This window comes from Pongo abelii, chromosome 2 (genome assembly GCF_028885655.2).
Source record: "Pongo abelii isolate AG06213 chromosome 2, NHGRI_mPonAbe1-v2.0_pri, whole genome shotgun sequence".
NCBI classification, from domain to species: Eukaryota; Metazoa; Chordata; class Mammalia; order Primates; family Hominidae; genus Pongo; species Pongo abelii.
In genome coordinates this window covers 30,853,822-30,878,097 of record NC_085928.1, presented here as the reverse complement: position 1 = coordinate 30,878,097, position 24,276 = coordinate 30,853,822, and the positions used below count along the sequence as shown (strand labels likewise).

At 36.8% G+C, this 24,276-nt stretch overlaps 1 pseudogene; it reads right to left on the bottom strand.

Annotated features, from left to right (window-relative positions):
- Nucleotides 1–435: 435 nt before the first annotated feature.
- LOC100450434 (citrate synthase, mitochondrial-like) overlaps nt 436–24,276 on the bottom strand; it is a 40,049-nt pseudogene continuing 16,208 nt past the window's right edge.

Genomic DNA, 24,276 nt, shown 5'->3' with positions numbered 1-24,276 from the left:
GGCAGAGTCTTGGTTAGCTGGCTTGTTGAGGTTTGGCAGAGAAGAAGCAAAAGCTCCAAAGTGACTGCAGATTCTCTGCAACTGGCTTTGACCCAGAGAAAGAGGAGCCAGATTCTCACTGTAAAGATAGAGAGGGACCAAACCTAACCCATAGCACATGCATTAGTTCTGGTCAACCCATAGCACATGCATTAGTTCTGGTCATCCTACAGTTGACGGGCAACTAATACCGGGCAGGGGAAGGGAGCTGGTTAGGGAAGAAGGGCTCATTTTTCATTTTTTAAGGTCTTAATTAATATTTTAACCTCAAACAGATTATCAGTGCCTCAAATACAATTTAATCTTAAGTCTTTAAAAGGTCCCCTGCAACAAAAATATACATTTTTTTTAAGGCTTCCTCACTTTCTGATAGTCAGTTTCCCCCAGTCTCCAGTTTTACCCTGACTTAGAGTCCACAGACTTCATCAGACCACCTGTGCCATGGACTTGGGTCTTTCTAGAGGGAAGCCTCAGGCTCGGCTCCAGATGAGCTGTGCCAGTACACCCAATGCCTGTGATGCCCCAAACAAGACCGCGTAGCAATGTATCTCCGTCATGCTATAGTACTGGAGAGCACACCACCGTGTGCATCAACATTGGGCCCAGGATTCTCGGCCTTACCCTACTGTCAGAGGATATTGGGCACAATCTGGTATAGCTGAGCAACCAGCTTAAACATGGGATCATTATGCGATGTTTCAGAGAAAACTCTCGCTGACAGGTACATTGTGGCTCAGTCTTCCTTAGTACTGCATGGCCATAGCCTGGAACAACCCATCTCGAGTTGAATGAAGTCTCGTAACTTCTCATGTGACACATCTTTGCCAACTTCCTTCTGTAGTTGTGTTAGCCAGACAAGCACTTCCTGATTTGCCAGTCCATGTAGAGAACCTGCCAGCCTGTTCATGGCTGCTGCAAAGGACAGGGAAGGGTCTGAAAGGGCACTGCCGGCCAAATGGCTGGTATGAGCACTTATATTGCTGTGCTCATGGTCACTGTGGATGGTGAGCTACAGGTGCATGAGCTCAGTGAACTGAGCATCAGTATAGCCTAACATGTTGGTGAAACTGTGGGACCAGTTCAGCTTAGAGTCAGTGACCCCAATACCACTGCCCTCTCCGCAGAGATTTCGGTAGACCTTTTCTGCAATACAAGGTAGCTTTGTGATTAGATACACATGGTCTTCATAAATCAACTCCCAGTACTTGGTTTGACTGGCACCCTCTGGATATGCTCGGGCAAAGTTGTCTAGGGCTGCCATGGCTGCACTGGGCTCAGACATGGGTGTGGATTGGTGGGAAAGTTGTCCAGCATCGTGACCACATGGGAAGGTAGAGCTGCCTACCCTCTTTGCCCACTCTCTTGAGAGCCAAGATACCTGTTCCTCTCTTGGGATCTGTCCAGTTACCAGCAGCCAAAATAAGCCGCTGGGTAGGGGTTCTTCCCCACCCTTAGCCTTGGGTAGCAGTTTTTGGTATTCAGGGATATTGAAGCCTCGGAAACAGATACGCTCATCAGGATCAAGAACTGATGTTTATACACCAATCCCTTAATGCCTCTCATGCCGCCATACCTTATGCCTGCAGTGATTTGGCCCACCACCTTCTTGCCATGTTGCTGCCTGAAGGTTTTAATTCTGGCCTGCTCCTTAACTATCAGGTCTGCCAATATGTCTTTCAAATTCTTGGAGGAAGCACTGGCATGCCAGGCAGCAAGAACAAGAAAAGATGCACTGTTGCTTCCCAAGAGCCTGGCAGCCACCTGGGTAAAACCTTGGTGAGTGAACTCCACGATCTGGTGGAGAGGGAAGAAGGGGAGAGAGCTGCGGCAGGAACAGGAACCACCACCGTGGCACCAGAGGCCGCAATGGGTTGACAAGGTTGAAAGGAGGCAGCTGAGGGAACGCGCAGATGAACCCACAGCAGGTGCCCAGCCAGGGGTTCTCAGCAAGGCCCTGCCCACTGCCAACTATGAACTTATTAAGAGTGACTTTCCAATAGTTCTTAGCAGCGTGTGGAGTAGAAGATGGAACAACGTATACCTTCAGAATGCACAGAGCCAATGCATTTTTTGGATTACAAATAAATCAATTTAAGACCTATTGCTTCTGACAATGATTTGCAAATTGAGAAAATTCTGGAAAAATAGACATCCAACAAGTTAATAGTGATTATACCTAACGACAGGGTAACTGGTGGGGATTTGTTTATTTGTATGTTCTTATTTGTTTCTTGTTTCTTATGTCAGCAAATTTTAAATAGAATATGCAAAATGATGATCCCAATAATAAAAAATATTGTGTTTATTCATAAGAGTTAAATAATGTTTATAGAAAGGAAAAGATGAGAATGTTTTTGCACAGATTAGGATTTAAACAAAAATGTTAAACACAGAATACAAAATATGTTTTTTTCTCCTGTTGTCTAGCTTTTGTACAGTGAACACATGTTGCTTTTAGAATAAGAAATATACATTTTAAATTTCAAAATTACTCAGAAAGATTTTGTAAACAATCTAAAAGAAAATAAATATGTTTGGAAAATCCATTTCCGAGTTTACAGTAGTGTTGAATAGCCCAGCCAATCAACACATGACCTGAATCAAACACAAGTTTACTGGACTCACTATTCCAGAAGGGTGACCACATTCTTTTGTGTTACTACATGTCATCAGTGCCTGTAAGAGACAAAGGTCTTTGAACGGTGTTAAGGTTTTTCATTGGTTTTCTTGTATTCTTAACATTTTATGGTCAAGGTCCTTTGATGTGGGCTCATTCCATCATATTTGTGATGAATGAAAATACATGAACACGGAAGGAAAAACAGGAATGAATTAAGAAAAATCACATAATTCCAGGTAGTCAGTCTCTCCGAAAAAAATCATCCAACTAAACCACATGATATGAAAATTCATTCCTGAATTCTCAGAACAAATAAACTTCTGGTTCTTTTTTCTTGGAGAGGAAAATAAGGAAAGCGATGACAATATTTAAGATGAGATACATTTTAGCTTCACATATTCTATGTTGAGAAGTCTTTTCTTTAAATATTAATTTGTCCAAACAGCTTTCACCTTTTCCTCTCTATAAAATATTATTTAGGCCAGGCGTGGTGGCTCACGCCTGTAATCCCAGCACTTTGGGAGGCCGAGGCAGGTGGATCACTTCAGGTCAGGAGTTCGAGACCAGCCTGGCCAACATGGCAAAACCCCGTCTCCACTAAAAATATTTTTAAAAATTAGCTAGGCATGGTGGCACATGCCTGCAATCCCAGCTACTTGGGAGGCTGAGGCACGAAAATTGCTTGAACCCAGGGGGCAGAGGTTGCAGTGAGCTGAGATTGTGCCACTGCACTCCAGCCTGGGGGACAGAGCAAGACTCTGTCACAAAAATAAATAAATAAATACATACATACATATTATTTAATTATCAGTTCACTATTTAAGGGATACAATACTGTGTTTTCATTTTTGGGATCATAATTTTATATATTGTTATTCAAGTTCACTAATAATTTAGAGATTTTCTGCATGTTTTAAGGGATAATATGATAGGAAGGGTGAGCTACATGTTTTGATTCCATAATTTTAAAAAATTTGTTTGGTAAGGCGTAGTCAAATGAACTGTAATGACACCTTATTTCCGCAGTGCCTTTCATCTGAAGATCTCAAAACATCCAACATTTTGAACACATTATTAAACCATTCTGACTGTGACAAAAGTACTATATTTTGGAAATATTTAAATTTTTCCATTCTTTATCCTCCTTAGATTTGTTGATGCCTTTGGAATTTTCAAAGAAAATGTTGTTCATATTTAATAGAGAGGCAATTTGGAAAATATTTTACAATGTAACTTAGTTTCTACAGCAGCACACAAAGTATATGGGGGGATATTCTTAGCTCAACCAGTATAACAAAAAAAAGAATTAAAACTACCTGTAATCCCAGCACTTTGGGAGGCCAAGGCAGGTGGATTGCTTGAGGCCAGGAGTTTGAGACCACCCTGGGACAACATAGCAAGATCTCGTCTCTACAAAAAAAGAAAAAATAATAAAATAAAAATTAACTGGGTGTGGTGGAACATACCTGTAGTCCTAGCTACTCAAGAGGCTGAGGTGGGAGGATTGCTTGAGCCCAGGAGTCTGAGGTTATAGTGAACTGTGATCATCAGGTCATTGGACTTCAACCTGGGTGGCAGAGGGAGACCCTGACTCTAAAATAAAAATAAAAGTAACTGTACTATTTTGAATATTATGTACCAGGCCCTATGCCAGGAATGCTACATTTGATATATTAAAACCTTGGCCAGGCGCAGTGGCTCATGCCTATAATCCCAGCACTTTGGGAGGCCGAGGCGAGTGGATCACGAGGTCAGGAGATCAAGACCATCCTGGCTAACATGGTGAAACCCCCGTCTCTACTAAAAATACAAAAAATTAGCCAGGCGTGGTGGCGGGTGCCTGTAGTCCCAGCTACTCGGGAGGCTGAGGCAGGAGAATGCTGTGAACCCGGGAGGAGGAGCTTGCAGTGAGCCGAGATCGCGCCACTGCACTCCAGCCTGGGTGACAGAGCAAGACTCCATTAAAAAAAAAAAAAAACTCATAGAATCCTTCTAGACAGATATAATTATTTTCATACACTTAAACTACTTAAGAGCTCTAAGCTGAAAAACCTGGATTGGAATCCAGCTTTCTCTAGTTACATTTTCTTTTAACACCCTGATTGCTCCACAGTTAGATGAATGTGGAGGAGAGAATGGAAGAGGGTTTTATTCAAATTTTTCTTTGCCTCTTTCATTTATTAATCATTCCAACTATTGGTAATTTTTTAAAAAGTTAGATTCAGAAGCAAGAATCAAGAATACTGATAGATTCTTCTTGACAGTTTGTCTTTATTTATTTTTTTTTATTGAGACAGGGTCTCACTCTGTCACTCAAGTTGGAGTGCAGTAGTGCAATCACAGCTCACTGCAGCCTCAACCTCCTGGACTTGAGTGATCCACCTGCCTAAGCCTCCTGCCTAACCACGCCTGGCTAATTTTTGTAGAGATGGGTTTTCACCATGTTGCCCAGGCTGGTCTTGAACTCTTGGGCTCAAGTGATCCACTTGTCCCAGCCTCCCAAAATGCTGGGATTACAGGCATGAGCCACCTGGCCTGGCCAAAAGTTTATATCTTTTTTTTTTTTTTGAGATGGAGTCGCGCTCTGTTGCCCAGGCTGGAATGCAATGGTGCAATCTCGGCTCACTGCAACCTCCACCTCCCAGGATCAAGCAATTCTCTTGCCTCGGCCTCCTGAGTAGCTGGGATTACAGGCATGCGCCACGACGCCCTGCTAATTTTTGTATTTTTAGTAGAGATGGGGTTTCACCATGTTGGTCAGGCTGGTCTCAAACTCCTGACCTCATGATCCACCTGCCTTGGCCTCCCAAAGTGCTGGGATTACAGGCATGAGCCACCGTGCCCGGCCCAGTTTATATCTTCTATTGGCACAGTGTGAATGGTGAGATGACGTGAAGATGGTGGGTTTATTTAGGTGACTCACGGTCCTGATGTTATAGGTTAGAGCAGCATTTCCCAAAGCACACCCCATATAACACTGCTAGTCCTCGACATAACTTTAGGTTAGCATTTGAACATTTTACTAGCTATATAGTTTTAACATTTTAATGTTACTTTTTTTAAGACAGTGTTTTGCTTTGTCATCCAGGCTGGAGTCCAGTGGCAGGATCTCAGCTTACTGCAGCCTCGACTTTCCAGGTTCAAGTGATCCTCCCTCCTCAGCCTCCCAAGTAGCTGAGACCACAGGTGCATACTACCATGCTTGGCTAATTTTTTTTTTTTTTTTTTTTTTTTTGGTAGAGATGGTGTTTCACCATGTTGCCCAAGCTGGTCTCAAACTCCTGGGCTCAAGTGGCCCACCCATCTTGGTGTCCCAAAGTGCTGGGGTTATAGGCATGAGCCACGATGCCTGGCCAATACTTTTAACATCTATCAGGAAACAAACTAGCAGAATAAATTTTATAACACTAACAGGTGATTCAGTCATTAATAAAGTTTTACAACTATCAACACTAGTGCTCTTATTTGTTATAAATCTCTTCTATTATGTCTAGGAATATTTTTAAACCTCTTAACCATAATTTAATAATGGTGGCTTACACCTGTAATCCCAGCACTTTGGGAGGCTGAGGCAGGCAGGTGACTTGAAATCAGGAGTTCGAGACCAGCCTGGCCAATGTGGTGAAACTCCATCTCTACAAAAAAATTTAAAAAATGAAAAATATCAGCCAGGAATGGTGGCAGGCGTCTGTAATCCCAACTACTCGGGAGGCTGAGGCAGGAGAATTGCAGAGGATATAGTGAGTCGAGATCGTGCCACTGCACTCCAGCCTAGAGGACAGAGCAAGACTGTCTCAAAAAAAAAAAGAAGAAGGATTTTTTTTTTTTTTTTTTTTTAAAAAGAGTCCTTCAAAACCACAATGTGATACCAGTCAGAATAGCTACTATTAAAAATGTAAAATAACAGATACTGGCAAGGTTATATCATTTATAAATGGTATTACTTGCCGTAAGGCCAATATATGTAATGCCATAGACTGAGTCTGGTTACTTATGCTGACCTATGAATGGATCGAAGTGTCAATAATTAAAATGTCTGCCTTAGATGTGAGGATACTGTGAATATACAAATGACCACTATAGTTTCTCATAATAATGAATTTTCAGTCTCATCATCATGTATTTCTTAGTGATATATCAATTCAGCACTTCTAGAAGTCAAATCTACATATACATTATCATGAACTATAATCCAGGTTGGACTCTTTTTTTAATTTAACTTTTAAGTTCAGGGGTACACATGCAAGTTTGTTATATAGGTAAACTTGTGTCATGGGGGGTTTGTTGTACAGATTATTTTGCAACCCAGGTATTAAGACATTAGTTATTTTTCCTGGTCCTTTCTCTCCTCCCACCCTTCACCCTCCACCCTCCCATAGGCCCCAGTGTTGTTGTTCTCCTCTATGTGTCCATGTATCATCGTCTTTTAGCTCCTACCTATAAGTGAGAATATGTGGTGTTTGGTTTTCTGTTCCTGTGTTAGTTTGCTAAGGATAACGGCCTCCAGCTCCATTCACATTCCTGCAAAGGACACGATTGTTCTTTTTTATGGCTGCATGGTATTCTATGGTGTATATATACCACATTTTCTTTATCCGGTCTACCACCAATCAGCACTTAAGTTGATTCTATGTCTTTGCTATTGTGAATAGTGCTGCAGTGAACATACACATGCATATGTCTTTACAACAGAATGTTTTATATTTCTTTGGGTGTATGCCCACTAACGGGATTGCTAGGTGAAATGGTATTTCTGTTTTTGGGCCTTTGACAAATTGCCACACTGTCTTTTACAATGGTTGAATTAATTTACACTCCCACCAACAGCGTATAAGCATTCCTTTTTCTCTGCAACCTTGCCAGCATTTGTTATTTTTTGATTTTTTAATATAGCCATTCTGACTGGTGTGAGGTGGTATCACATTGTGGTTTTGAAGAACGCTTTTTTTAAAAAAATTTTGATTCTATTATGATTAAGAGGTCTAAAAAATTTCTGGACATAATAGAAGAGATTTATAACAAATATGAGCACCAGTGTTGATTGTGGCAAAACTTAATTAATGACAGAATCACCTGTTTGTGTTACAAAATGCAAGCTTCAACAAAAATAACATTACACAAAAATGACAAAAATAGTTTGAAATTTGCAATTTAATTGCCAGCTGAGAGTGAACCTATTTCATTGTAGGTTGTGTCTCAAAATACTGGTGTCATTTGACACATACAAAGAACATTACAAGAAACTTATTAAAATTTCTGAGGCAAAGTAAAGAACATTCAGGCATCCTAGGAACTAACATGGTGTGTAATATTGATAAGAATACGAAAGCTGGAGAAACCTTTCCTATGTTGTTGTAAAATAATTGATGAAACACATATAATCCTACAGGCAAATAAATGCAAAAGCAGTGACTGGGGACAAAGCAAGCAAAATTATTGATAAGGTACCTCTGTCAAATAAGACCCTATTTTGGAATTGCAGCTATGAACAGAAAGTAGAGGACCAATTATTATTCAGAGAATGACAAAGTCAATAAAATTCTCTGAAAACTGATGAATCTACCAGTATTGTACAGTCAGAAAATCTTTTGTAATTGTCTGACATGATCTGAGTAAAGTGATGTATAAAAAATTTTTCTCAGCCAAATTGTACATTTGAAGTAATATTTTTTAAATGTATTGATTATTTCAGCTAATCAATAGCAATGATAAGAAGTGATATTGAGGCAGGAAATAAGCTCTGCAGACAGGGAAACTAAAGAATTCCTAGAACTAAATTAAACTGAAAAACCCCAACCTTCTAAACCCAAGTATTAATAAAGAGCTTTGTAACTTCACTTCAGCTATGGCAGGAAACATCCTCTTCATTTGCATAGGACGTACACCACGTAAATAACTTTGTAACTTCACTTCATCCTCTTCATTTACATACAGCATACACCAAGTAACCAATGGGAAATCTCTAAAGGGTATTTAAACCCTAGAAAATTCTGTAACCAGTGCTCTTGAGCCGCTTGCTCAAGCCGGCTCCCACCCTGTGGAGTGTGCTTTTGTTTTCAATAAATCTCTGTTTTTGTTACTTCATTCTTTCCTTGCTTTGTTTGTGTGTTTTGTCCAATTCTTTGTTTAAAATGCCAAGAACCTGGACACCTTCCACCAGTAACAATATGACCAGGAATTCCACTCTGAGGTATCTACCCACAAGACCTGGAAGTATGTCCACACAAAGATTTGTACCCAAATGTTTCTAGCAGCATTATTCATAATATTCTGAAATTGTAAACAATCCAACATCCATCAACCTGAGAATGGATAAACTAAATGTGATCCTCATACAATGAAATACTATTGAGCAACAAAAAGGAACAAAATGTTGGTATTTGCTACAAAATGGCTGAACCTCAAATACATTATGCAAACTGAAAGAAACCAAATGCAAAAGAGTACACATTATATGATTCCATTCATATGAAATACTCAAGAAAAAGACAAATGTGTAGAGACAGAAAGCAGATCAGAGGTTTTCTGGAAATGAAGGTGGCAGAAAGGATTGATTTCAGATAGCCTGAAGAGAAGTTAAGGGGAGGGGGTGATGGAAATGTTCTAAAACTGTATCGTAGTGATGGTTCAAAAACTAACAACTCTATAAATAAAGTTGCCCCAATGGAGTATCACAATCCCTAGCCAGCTCTTTGACTCAACCATCTACTGAAGGAATGAGCAGGTCCCCCATGAGGAAGGAGTCGAGACACAACGGTAGTAATTAACCAGTTCTTCCCTAAAGAAATCTGATTATTTATTCAGGTAAGTGTCCATGGGAGAAGGGGAAAACCCAGATCTTAGGATGGTTGTTGAATACAGAGTCTGAGTCAGCTCTTATACCTGATACCAGCACTGAAATGTATAATGTGTGGATCAATGGTCCTCAAAATTTAACATTCATTGAATCACACAAAAAAGGAGCTTGTTAAAACAAATTCCTGAGCTCCTCGCCAACAAAGAGATTCTGGTTCAGCACAATTCTGAATTTCTAACAAGCTCCCAGGTGATGAAGACAATGAAGGTCCACAGACTACACTTTGGGTGGAGCTTGTCTACGTGATATCCATATGGGAAACTTCCATTTAACCCACTCATATTCCAAGACAACTTCCCTCTTAGAAAAGTTGCTTAGGCCGGGCACGGTGGGTCATGCCTGTAATCCTAGCACTTTGGGAGGCCGAGGCAGGCGGTTCACCTGAGGTCGGGAGTTTGAGACCAGCCTGACCAACGTGGAGAAACCCCATCTCTACTAAAAATACAAAATTAGCCAGGCATGGTGGCGCATGCCTGTAATCCTAGCTACTTGGGAGGCTGAGGCAGGAGAATCGCTTGAACCTGGGAGGCGGAGGTTGCAGTGAGCCGAGATCACACCATTGCACTCCAGCCTGGGCAACAAGAGCGAAATTCCATCTCAAAAAAAAAAAGAAAAGTTGCTTACAGGACATGCATATGAATCCTAAAATTACATACAAATAAAAACATAACTCAGTAATGATATTCACATCAATGTACAAAGAAATTACATCACTACTTGCATTTAGTCAAGGATAATAATTCCTTTCACTCCTTAAATTTGTCTCAATTTTTTTGGTTCAGTCATTGGAACTCATTTTGTCTTGTAATTAAGAAAGATTATCAGTTGTTTCCAATGAAATAGATGAATAAACACAAGGCATTAATTTTTATTAATAACTATTATGATCCACTAGCAAAAGCATACGTTACATGGAAGACAGCTTGTTTAAATGAAACTGAGTCCCACAAAAAATATCCTACCATCTATAAAATCAAATAATCATAGATCTATTATGATGATGGTTAAGAACAAAAATAGGCAATGTTTTTTAAATACTGAATTAAACTCTAATCTAAGCAAACAACACACTGCAAAACTCTACCTAAAATGGGCAGGAGAATCTCACCACAACTTGACATTGCTTTTAAATATTCTCAAACAATTATATGTTGCCTTTGTTCCCTGCCTTCATTTTTATTGTATGAAACTTCATATTGATATCATCAATTAAAATTCAACATTTCCTCCCAAGCACTGCCACTCAATAAAGTCAGGAATGTGACCACATCATGGGTAATTGCTGAATTATTGTTTTAAAAATAACACCTGTATGTGTGTACTTTGAGCAGAAATATGTCAGCTCCATTGCCAGAAGTTGATATTATTATAGCATATTTCAGAAATGTAGCAGCTTTCAAAATAATTTTTAAAAGCATTTTACTTTTATTACAGGAACTTCAGAGCATGCACATGAGCTCTACAAAGCTATGCTTCCCAATGACATATCATTTTTCAACATACTGTTGTTGTTACATTTGCACCACTCAGAAGACTGGGGGGAGTACCTGTTTCTCTCATCTTCTGTGTCCCTCTCTCTAGTAAACAAGATAATACCTGCCTCCTTGCTGAAATATTGTGAAGCTACAGGAGCTAACACCATCATACAATTTCTGCCTAAAATTTTGTTTATAAATGTGCTAATAATAAGGAGAGAAGCTTCGAATACAACATCAGTGCTGCAAATTTCCATGAAAGCTCATTTTGGTACAACTCTAATTGGGCTGAGTGGGTGAGTGAGTCACTCCTCTTCAGTGCATTCCTGGGTAGTCTTGGGATGCTAGTGTAGACCAGAAGAAGCACTGCTGCCTAGAGAGTGTAGCCAACTCAACCAGACTTCCCACCCACTCCCAGACTTGGCCTGACATCCAAGAGCCTCTTATAAGAAGTGAAGACCCCTAGAAAGAAGCCATTTCCGAATATTTTCTTGTCTCCCAACATTTCCATAAACTAACAAAACAAGGAAGAAACTCTTGAGCATGTTGCTGTTTGTCCACTGTTCACGTAAGCTATAAATACACGACTCTCTAAAACAGTGCCTACTGTTAGCAGCCTTTTATACTTATTTTTGTTTTGTTTTTAAATAGGCAACTAATTGTATTATCCAGAAAACATAACTCAAATCCATTTGAGTGTTACTTCAACATTCCTGTCTCAGTAATAGGACAAGTAGACAGAAAATGAGTACTCATGTAGTAGAACTGACCAACACCATCAATCAAGTAGACCTAATAGACATTTTTGGAACATTTCACCTAAAAAGAGCAGAATACACTTTCTACTCAGCTGTACAAAGGCCATTCACAGAGATAGGCCACATATAGGGCCATAGATAGGTCTCAATAAAATTAAAAAGATAGAAATCAGACAGACCGTGTTCTTTGACAACAATGCAATTTTACAAGTCAATCACAAAAAATATGTGGAAATCACCCAATATGTGGAAATTAACACAATTCTAAACAATCCATGGGTCAAAACAAAAATATTGCAGGGAAGATTAGAAAATATTTTGAACTGAGTGAAAATTATACATGCTGCCTATCCTTGACTGGATATAGTGTTCAAAGGAAAAAATATTGTTGTAAATGCCTTATATAAGCATGTAGATAGAATTAAAAATCCAAAATTAATGGCCTATGCTTTTTATTTTCAGAAAGAGAAAAAAAGGAAAAGCAAAGAGAAAGAAATGTATTTGAGTGAAAGGGTATTTCCTGAAGAACCTGGGTTATGCCCCCAAATTGAAGAAAGAACAACAGGAACGAGGGCCCCTGTGGGGACAGCGCCAGAAAAAAGAATTCAAACATTGTCAGCCCTGCCTGCTTTCTCTCTCCCTGTTTGCCCTATTTTATTCATCACTGCATAATGCCACTGCTCTCAGTTTTTTCATGTGGCAGGGAACATCCCACATTTTCACAGCCCCTGAACACATAGAAAAGACACATTTTCTCTCCCAGCTTCTGATTAGAACTCCCTAGAGAAGGATGCTGGCCAACCTGCTCTAGACCCCTGGCTGCCCCTGGCCAGGCCACAGCAACCACTGTGATTGGTTCAGTCTGGCTGGTTATCTACTCCTGTGACCAGGGCATTGGGTGTGTGATTATGGGATTGTCTGCCCCTGGCAAAACCACAGGGCATCTCCCCCAAAGGAGCAGAGTGGCAGGGTACAGCAACAGAACCACAATCATTTTGGCTTCAGCCCCAGGAAAGTTATTTATCCCATTCATAAATGAGAAAACAGAATAAGACATAAATTAAGACACACACACAGTGGAAATAGATGGAGTCAAATCATATTCATGACATTCAAACAACATCACTTTTGAAGATTTTAATAAACATACCTTCCTTAGCAATCTGTTACTGATATAGTTAGATTTTCAGAAATTTTGTTTTAGGAAAAATTGAGAATTTCAGACCTTAAAATGGATTAATCAAATAATCACTTTTGGAGGGGTCAGGGAAGATAGGAGAACATTTCCAATATGTTGTTCAGCAGTCTGGGGACGTGTTAGTCAATATCTGTAGTGACTCAGAATACAGAAGTGAGATGGTGTTTTGAGTATCCTTTATCTCTGTGCACAATGGCTCCCCTTCTTACAGGTTCTGTTTCCAGAGAACAGGAAATATTTTGTGCTTTCTAGATTAACTCACACTTCCAGGTAGGACTTGGTATCTGAATTGAATATATCCCAGCTGAGCAGTCTACAGCGAACTCTGATGCTGTCATTGGTTGTTTTGTTTTGTTTTCAGTAAAAGAAACTTACTTAGCTGAGTTCAGATCTCTGACAAATGATCAGTAGCTATTTGGAAGTGCCTAATGGTCTAACATCTAAAACTTTGGTATTATGCATAAAATTTTTATTTTTAGTAAACTGGGTGGTTCAATGGGACAGATACAAATTGAGACATCATTATGAGCCAGGAAAAATATTTACTTTTTTTCCTGTGTATTTCTTGCAATCTAAATGAGACTAAGTTATTTATGAGAAAAGAGAAATCCTAATAGGAACCAAAGGCAAAGCTTATTCAAAAACACTTCAGGCTTTAGAAAATTAAGTCAAATTAGATGAATTATTAAACTTCATGCACGCAAAAGTAAAAAAGCAAATATTAAATAAAAGTGTCTTAACTAATTGAGTATAAACCAGGTTGAAACCAAATTTTAAGGAAAGGCTTTGATTTGATGTAATTATAAACAGTCATGTAATCAAAGTATCACCAAAAGCTCACAAATCACCACTAAAGAACTTATTCATGTAACCAGACACCACCTGTACCCCAATAACCTATGGAAAAAAAAGCTGAATTCTGTAAATTTACATATACTTGAGTTTTTTAATAAGAATAGTGCTACTTGTCTAGCCCAGGGTTAATACAGATATTTTTCTCTCTAACATAAATTAGAATAATTTGATAACATTTGGGTTTTATGAATAATACAGAGATGAAACCACCTCACATAATGTAGTATTAAATCACTTAATCCATAAACATTTGTACCTGATTTCTCATAGGAAGATAATGATTCAAAATAACCTCTCAGGCAAAGTTAAAACTGTTATTTTGGAAGCATAAGGATATTCTGATGATGAGCCATAGTCAGATAATATACAGGGGTCTGGGACACTAAACTCTGTTCTTGTATTTTAGAAAGGCCAGAACAGGAAGCAGTATGATGTAGAGGAAATAACACTCAACTAGGAGATAGGATGTTTGGACTTTGATGCCTTCTACAACCAAATAGTCAGATGACCTTGGATGAGCCACTTAAATGCTCTGTGACATAGTTACTTCTGTAAAATAAGAAGGTTTGAGAGATGATCTCAAAGTCCATTCCAGCACTGTAATTCCATGACTCTTTACATGTAAATGTGATTAGCATGCTGCTTAGACCATGGAAAATAATTTTAAAATGTTACTATATCTTCTTTCTTTCCTTTTCTTTCTTTTTTATCTTAATCCCTTTTATGAATCCAACCACATTCCCAATCCATATTGATTTCTGTATCTCCAATACATATCTAGTACAGAAGCTGGCAAAAATTGTTATCTATTAAAAGGGTAATATCTGTTGTCAAGGAACTCAGTCTAATAGGGCAAAAGTGTAAGTAAATTGCATTACTGTGATTGAAGTCCAAAAACATTAGTAATTTATGTTCCTTACAAAACAGTACATCAAAGAGACTGATGAGCTATTCTTTAAGGTAGACCAGAGACAATTAAGCAGAGAACATCTCAATATCTGAAATATTTTTTTTTTTTAATGATTAAGAGCTAGTCAGGCGATAGAGAAAACAGAATAGTCATTGGAGGCATGACGCAGTAGTGTATTCAACTTAGGTGCAAATACAAAAATTGTGGTTAGTTGTCATAAATTTCCTGTCCTTAAAATCAGATTTCCTGGCATATACTATCTCTTCTGAGTGATTTTTTTTTAATGACAAATGGTTTATTTAGTTTAGAGCTTCTACTGAAATATCTCTTTTACATTTAGTATTCCTTGATTATTATAGATATCATTATGCATATAACATTATATGTTTACATATTTTGGGGTGTTTTCTATTTGCTTCCACCAATGAGTATGCCTATTCCTTCACAAATATGAAGTATATTAACTACCATAACTTCATAATATATCATGATATCTAACATGGCAAGTCCTCTCAAATTTATTTTTTTAAATTTTTCCTCTTTAAGAATGTCTTGCCTATTCTTGAGATTTTGCTGTTTCATATAAAAGTTTAGAATCAGCTTGTCAATTTTCACTAAAACCACCACTGGAATTTTACTGGAATTTCATTAGTCTAAAGATTAATTTGGGGAAAACACACATCTTTATGATATTTAGTCTTTCTATTCATGAAGTGTTATGTCTGTATTTATATAGGTCTTCTTTAATATATTTTAATAAAGTTTTAAATTGTTTCCATAAAGGTTTGTCTATTTATTGTTAGATTTGTTACTCTGTACCTATTTGCCTATTTTTATTGCTATTATAAATGGTATTTTTAATATTTTTTCAAATTACATATTTGCTAGAATCTCTAATACAATGTTAAACAGAAATGTTGATGATAAACAACTTTCCTGATTTTAAATAAAATGCTAATATATTTTACCATTAAAAAGGATGCCTTCTGTTCATTTTTGGCGGAGAATTTTCATCAGATTAAAAAAAGACCTTTTTATTCCTATTTTGCTAAGAGTTTTTATAGTGAATGTGCATTGGCAGTTCAAATGCCTTGTTTTCACTTATTGAAATAAAATTATGCTTTTTCCCTTTAATCTATTATTGCAGTGAGTTACATTAGTGAAGTTTCTAATATTAAACTCTCTTGCACACCTGGGATAAACCCAATTTGGCATATATATATATATATATGTATATATATATATATGTATAAAACTGGATTTGATTTGCCAATAGTTTGTTTAGGATTTTTGCATCCATGTTCATGTCTGATATTGGACTACAAATTTGCTCCCCCATACAGCCTGTTCCAGCTATTTTATTGCTGCATAACAAAGTACTCCCACCCATAGAGGCTTAAAGTAACAACTATTTTATTATGTCTCCTGGTTTTGTGGGTTGGAAATTTGGGCAGGGCTTCTCTGGGAAATTGTTCATTTCTGTATGCCATTAACTAAGATCACTCAGTGGTAGTCAGCTTGGGACTGAACTAAGCTGAAGCCCAAGACAAATTCAATCAAATGCCTGGTGCATTGGCAGGGAAGGCTGGAATGCTGGGCTCATCTGGGCCCCTCTCCTTCTCCATATAGTCTCAGGGTCTCACCGCATAGTCTATACAACAGGTTAGTTATGCTTCTTCCACAGTAGTTCAGGGCTCCAAGCAACCAAGGTAGTACTCATCAGTCCTCTTAAAAGCTGGGTCCTGAATTATCTTAGCACCACTTCTGCCATACTTTATTAGTTTTAAAAAAAGGCAGTATAAGCATTAAATACTGTAGAGGAGAGGTAAACCTAACTCTTTTTGGAAGTAGTTTCAAAGACTTTGCATCCATGATTTACCTACCACAATAATTGTTTATGATCTTGTTATCAAGACCAAACTAGCCTAATAACATGAGTTTGATTTCCTCTCTGTCTATTCGCAAGAAAACACTTAGTATGATTTTAATCATCTGCTCCTTAAATGCTTGTTAGAAGTTTCTTCTAAAACGATTTTTGCCTGTTGTTTTTTGTATGAAGATAATAATTTTAAGACTACTCAGGCTTTCAGTTTTTTTCTGAGTCAGTTTTGATAAATCCTTTTTCTGAGGAATTATTCATTTTTTCTAAGTGTTTAGTATATTGGCACAAAATTGTTCATTGTTTTTTCTTTTTATTATGTACAGATCCATAGCTATGTCAATTTTATTATTAATATGACTATTTTTTTTGAGAAAGCATCTCATTCTGTTGCCCAGGTTGGAGTGCAAGTGATACAAATATGGTTCATTGCAGCCTCAACCTCCTGGGCTCAAGTGATCCTCTGGCCTCTGCCTCCCAAGTAGCTGGGACCACAGGCATGTGCCACCACACTCAGATAATTTTTTAAATTTTTTGTAGAGATGGAATCTCACCATTTTGCCCAGGCTGGTCTCAAACCCCTGGGCTCAAACAATCCTCCCACCTGGGCTTCCCAAAGTGCCCAAAGTGAGATTATAGGCATGAGCCACTGTGCCCAGCCTATGAATATTATTTATGTGTTGTTTGTTTGTCAATCTAGCCAAAATTTATTTACTTCACTACTATTTCAAAAACTAACATGGTTGATAATTTCTGTTGCTTATTTGATTGTTTCTCCTTATTTTCTGCACTAATTTTTACTATTTTTTCTCTCATTATTATTTCTATTACATTTATTGTGATGTTTTATCTTTTTTAACCTCTTATTCTTATCCATGTCTTATCCATTTGTAAAAGTTTTTTTATACATTCTAAACATAAGGTTTTTGTTGATTATAAGTGTTATAAGTATGTTCTCCCACTCTATTTTTTTGCTGAACAAGTTTTCTTAATTTTAAAGTATTCTAGTATATCAATATTTTCCTTTATGATTAATGTTGTGTGTGCTGCTCAAGAAATCTGTCACAATTTTCAAAGTCATAAAGATATTCCATATTATTTTTAAAAAGATCTAGCATTCATATAGAATCAATATTTGCATTTGATATCAGTAGGGGTCAAATATATGGTTCATTGTCTAGTTATGGTTATCAAGTTGAGCTGGAACCACTTATTGTTACCTAGTTGACCACATGATTATCTAGTTGACCCAGAACGATTTATTGAAAAGACCTCCCTTTTCCTACTGCTCTATTATTGTTTCTTTAACATAAATCAAATAGATGTATATGCGTGGGTTTGTTACCGAGCACCATTTTGTTACATTGGTCTATTTATCCATCTTTGTTCAAGCACCACATTACTGCAATTACTATAACTTTGTAATAAGCTTAATATCAATTAGAGTAAGTTCTCTCATCTTGTTCTTCTTCATGAAGGAAGTTGATTATCCATGGCTCTTGGCTCATTGCATTGCTCTGTGAACTTTATAATCAACTTGTCAATTCATACCTTAAGAAGACAGAAATTTCACTAGAACTGCACTAAATCTAGTGGATCAGATTGAGTAGAATTGACATCTTTGGAACATTGACTCCTTAAATCCATAAATGTAGTGTATGTCTCCATTTCTTTAAGTCTTCTAAAAATTTATCTTAAAATTGTTTTTTGAATAGCAGTCATGCACAACCTATGTCAGATTTATTGCTAGGTATTGGTTGTTGTTTTAATGCTACTGTAATTGTTATTTTATTTCATTTTCTAATTATCTGCCAATACATAAAAATATGTTATGTTTTCATATTGGATCTTGCACTCAATAAACTTGCCAAAATCATTTCTTAATTCTAATAACTTATCAGTGATTATTCCAGATTTTCGGGGCATGAAATTATATTGTACATTAATAATGATAACTTTTCTTTCCTTTCAAGTGATTGTATTTTAATTTCATTTTGATTTATTGCACTGGCTAGGACCTATACAAAAATGTTGACTTAAAGTGATGATAGGTAGTGCCCTCACATTATTTTCTATCTCAAACAGAAAGCTTTTAATATTTACCATTGAATTTGATGTTTGCTGTAGTTTGTTTTGTTTGTTTTAGAATATCTTGTATTTGAAATGAGATTAAGTTCTCATTCTTAGTTAGAGAAGAGCTTTTACCATTAATAACATTAAGTTTCATCAAATACTTTTTCTGAATCCATTTGAATACTTACAACATTTTCTCTTTTATGCTGTTAATGTAGACTACAATGACTGATTTTCTAATATTAAACCTACCTCATATTTCTGAAATAAATCAAATGAGGTCAATATTTTATACTTTTATCTATTGGCTAATTCAAATTTCTAAATGAATTTACAGACTTTCATATCATCATCATAAATGAATTGGCCTATAATTTTCATTCTTTAATATTCTTTTAAAATTTTCATTTTGAAAATTATTCTGACCTAATAAAGCAAGCTTGGACATGTTTCTTCTATTTTATTCTCCAGGAAAGGTGACAAAATTAGCACTTTATTTCACAAAGTTTACTAGCAAATATAATACATTTATTTAGAATATTTATAATTTCTATTTCTTCTTGCACCAGTTTTTGTGTTTTATTTTTCCAGAACTTTATTAATTTTACATATTTTTCAAATTTATTGTCATAAAGTTGGGAACATAGGATCTGTAAAAATATAACCTTTTCATTTCCAGTATTAGGTATTTCTGCATTCTCTCTTTTCAAACTTTTTCTTCACCAGTCTCAGAAGGAAGGAGTTTGTCAATTTTATTACTCTTTCCAAAGTACCCCGTTTTGGTTTTGATGCCTCTATCTCGTTTTTTTAATCTATCATTGATTTTTTGCTTGTCTCTTTATGATTTCTGTTCTTCTGTTCTACTGTCTTCAAGATTCATCTACTGTTTTTTTTCTAACTTCTTGAGACAGTTCATTAACTTTAATCTTTCTTCTTTTCTAACATATGTATTTAAAACTAAAAATTTCTCATTCAGCATGCCTTTAACTACATACCATGAGTTTTGACAGGTATTATATTTATTAACATTTTAAAGTATTTTCTAATTTTTGTTGTAATTTATTCTTTAACTCACAGATTACTTAGGAGCATATTATTTATTTTCCAACTATTTGGGGGATTTTCAAGTTTTCTTATTGTTGTTGACTTTTATTTCTACTGTGGTCGGTGAGCACACTCCATTTTATTATAATCCTTTTAACTCTTTTCCTGATTAGAAAAAAAAAAAGCTTTCTGCCAGTGCTCATTTAATTTTACATAAATATGCTCTCTGAGGCTGAAGCAAATCTAATTGGTTTTCACTGTGAAAATAAAATATAAAAACTGAGCTGGGCATAGGGCTCATGCCTGTAATCCCAGCACTTTGGGAGGCCCAGGTGGGTGGATCTCCTGAGGTCAGGAGTTCAAGACCAACCTGGCCAATATGGTGAAACCCCACCTCTACTAAACATACAAAAAAATTAGTCAGGCATGGTGGCACATGCCTGTAATCCCAGCTACTTGGGAGGCTGAGACAGGAAAACTGCTTGAACCAGGGAGGCAGAGGTTGCAGTGAGTCAAGATCGTGCCACTGCACACCAGCCTGGGCAACAGAGTAAGACTCCATCTCAAATAAATAAATAATAAAATATAAAAACTGTTCTTGGAGTTTTTTCTAAACAGAACTGACATCATAATTGTCTATTTCAGAAAAACTGGATTCATCAAATGTCAACACCTGTCAGAGAATGACGTTAATATCACACGTAAGAATGCTACTTTTTCTAGAATTCGACATTTTCAGCAATTGAGAATTACTATATTTCGTATATTTCGTAAACGGGAATAACACTACTAAGGACAGAATGCATAAATAAAAAGATGTCTTTTCTTTCCAAAGTCGATATATGACAGCAATGTGAAAATAGTAATAAAAGCGAGATATTTTGTTGCAAAGTTAGTTACCTCAGGGTCAAATGCTACAGCCGCCAAGTGTGGCCAGCAAGTATTCTTGGGGCTTCTCGGAGCAAATGGGCAAAGAGTTAAACATGTTGCAACATGCTTTCTGCCCTAGCTAGCATGCATGTACTGAATTTTCATAAATTTTCTCTGCTCACAGAGAATTAAGCTAAAAATGTCACCATTTAGTGTTATTTTTTTCTTCTTTCTTACTTTAAATAATTGACTATTTTAGTTATATATTGTTTACTTTTTTTTTATTACCCTGAGCAATTAAAACCTGGATTCTTCATTTATCAAAGACTAGGATAATTTAGTCCTTATATTTCTTCCAAGACAGTTCAAGAACCTTCGAATACGTAACCTCAGTTTATCATTCTTTAGATTTAGATGGCATTGTTGTCATATATTTTAATTCTATATGTTTTAAATTTTAAATATGATATTATTATTATTATTAATTTGAACTGTAAATATTTAGACCCTTTTTGCTGCTCTTTCTCTTGCATCTCCACACTTTTCTGTCTAGTTGTCTGTCTAAAACTATCCATTTACCCTTTCTTACTGAAGAACATGCCTTAGTATTTCTTTCAGTGTAGATTTTCAGGTGATAAATTCTTGCAGTTTTCGGTTGTGTGGAAAATACTTTTATTTCACCTTTATTCATGAAGAATGTTTTTATTGAAAATAGAATTTAAAATATATGTATATATAAAGAAAAAAGAGAAAATACAATTTTAGACTGGCAGTTATTTTCTTTCAGCCTTTATTTTATTGTGCTTGAGTTTCCATTGCTTCTATTAACTCACTGACTTTAATTTTTTTCTTCTAACATACATATTTGAAATGAAACATTTCTCTCAACATTGCTTTAGCTACATATTATGAGTTTTGATGGTTAATCCTATTTTAATTCCTGTAGAGTTACAAAGATTTCTTCCTGGTTGCTTTTAAGCATTTTTCTATCTTTGTAGTTCTGAAACTTTACTATGATATACTTATGTGCGATTTTGCTTTTATTTACCCTGTTTGTTTCATAAAGCACCTTGAAGCTATGGCTTTAAATCAAGCTTGCCCAAACCATGGCCCGTGGGCTGCATGCAGCCCAGGACATCTATGAATGTGGCCTAACACAAACTCATAAACTTTCTTAAAACATTTTGAGATTTTTTTTGGTGATTTTTTTAAAGCTCATCAGCTATCATTAGTGTTAGTGTATTTTACGTGTGGCTCAAGACAATTCTTCTTCCAATGTGGCCCAGGGAAGCCAAAAGATTGGACACCTCTATTTTAAATCTTTCATCCTTTTTGGAAAACCGTTAAGTCCATTATTATTTTAAATACACTTCTGCCTTATTTTCTTTCTACTCTCCTCCAGGACTCTCATTATCCACGTGTTAGTTGTGACTCACGTATTCCCAAACTTAGGCTATTTTATCTATTTTCTGTCTTAAAAATATATTTTCTCCGAGCTATCTTCTAATTGTTAGTCCAAACTGCACCATTTTGTAAGCTCCCTGCTGTTTTGCAGACCTTGGTCAAAGTGAAACATTTCATGGGGGTTTGGGCCATGAGAAACCTCCTGCCTAACCACCTGACCATGTCGCAAGGTGGACAAAGGCCCAACTAAAGAAGCATCCCTATTATATCTTGCTGGACGGAGGTCCAAGGAACACCACGATGATATCCTGCTGGAACAAGGGCCAGAACCGCCTCATCATTGGAACATCTTATCAATATCCTGCCAGGCAGCAAGCGATACTGCCCAGATCCCTCCTGCCCATATCTATAAGTACACCCAGCCTGTAAGCAGTGGTGGGCTCTGGCATTAGGCTGGTCCCCAACTTCTGTAGGTTTTATGCTGGACATAAAGCCTGCATTTGCTGCTGTGTGCCCTCTTCCTCTGTGTGTGTGTGTGTGTGTGTGTGTGTGTGTGTGTATGTTTGTCTTTCTTTAACCCTCGCCATCCCTTCGAAACCTAACACTAATTCATTAATCTTCTCTTCTGTCAGATCTCATCTGATAGTAAACTCATCATTTAGTTCTCAGTTTCAGGTTTTTGTTTATTTGTTTCATTCCAGGATTTTCATTTAGTTTTTTGTTGAAATTATCTTGAACATTGTTAGCATAGTGTCTTTAAAATCTGTGTCTGGTACTTCCATTTTCTGGATCCCCTAGAATCCCCTAGGTAATGGGGCTCTTCTATTATCTGTTGTTTCTCTTGGATTTTGATCATATTATTTGATTTATTTATGTGTCCTTTTTAATTTAGTGCCAGATAGTATATATAAAACATTTTAGAATTTAATTTAGGCTATATTACCTTCCCTTGGAGAAAATTTATATTACCTTTGGCAAGTGATTATGGGCTCTATCTGGAATCACCTTAATCCAATTTGAGAAGCTGAGATTATTCAAACTAGGTTTCAATTCCTTCAAGGACTTCATTTACAGTTAATCACTTCTAGAGCGAGCTGTTCAGGATCCCATCCCAAAGCATGAGGATTCTACCGCTTCTCAACCTTTCTTGATATGCCCTTGTCTCCAACACTTAGGAGGAGGGGAAACTGGGGCCTAAACTGAATATGCTATTACCTGGGGAAAAATTAAATTAAAATTATTTCTTCTAAGACTCAGCTAGTACTACAGACTTGAGAACACTCTGGCCCATTCTAAGATGCCCAGATTAATGTGGGGGTTTTAGGATCAGCAACTCAACCTTGTTGCATCCCTAAAGCTTAGTCTCCTTGCCTTAGCTCTGGCACTGGCATTACAATCAGGGTAGCCTTGCTTTTCACAAGGGTTTACTCGCTGCTCTGGTTTTACTTCACAGATTATATTTTGTGTATTCTTTCTGCGTTTGTGTGTTTTGGGCTGCTGAAGATTTTCCTTTCTTCCTGTAAGCCCAGTGATGCAAGAAAAATTTCTTAATGCAGGATTTATGCAAAATCTTCCTTGTTTCCAAGTTATCATTTTGTAAGTTTTTTTGAGAAAGATAACATTCTCAGAATACTTAACATACTGAAGTCAAGTTTAAGCTTAGTGCTCTTATGGAAAAACTATACAGTGAATAAAAACATGCTTCCACTAATTACAAATGCATATTTTTTGAAATGCTTTATAAAATAAAATTATTAATTCCTTATTTTCCTCATTATGTTATAGTTGCTTTATAGGTGACTAATAAGTCTCAGGTGAGTCAATGATATAACATTAGATTCTTACATGGGGATCAGTAGGTATTCAAGACAACCTGTTATTTAAACCTCAAATTCTGACTTTACCAGAAAGATCTGCACAATGGCAGTCATCCCAGTTCTCCTATTCATAAGCTTCAGACCTGCCTGTATACCCTGCTAGCTGACTCAACATGAATGGGAGCTTTCAGTAGATATTGAGCGAATACGAAAGCTGGAGAACTAGACTGAAATCTATGGAATAAATTACCAATTTTTTAAGTTGCAGTGAAACAATTTGTATTTTTTTTTTCAGATTAAACATATCCATAATTTGGGAGGTTGAGGCCTCCCAAATTTGGGAGGATTGCTTGAGCCCAGGAGTTTGAGGCTGCTGTGAGCCATGATTGCACCACTGCACTCCAGCCTGGGAGACAGAGCAAGGCCGTGTCTCAAAACGAAAAATAAAAAACATATCCAGAGAGTTGTAGTATGTTAA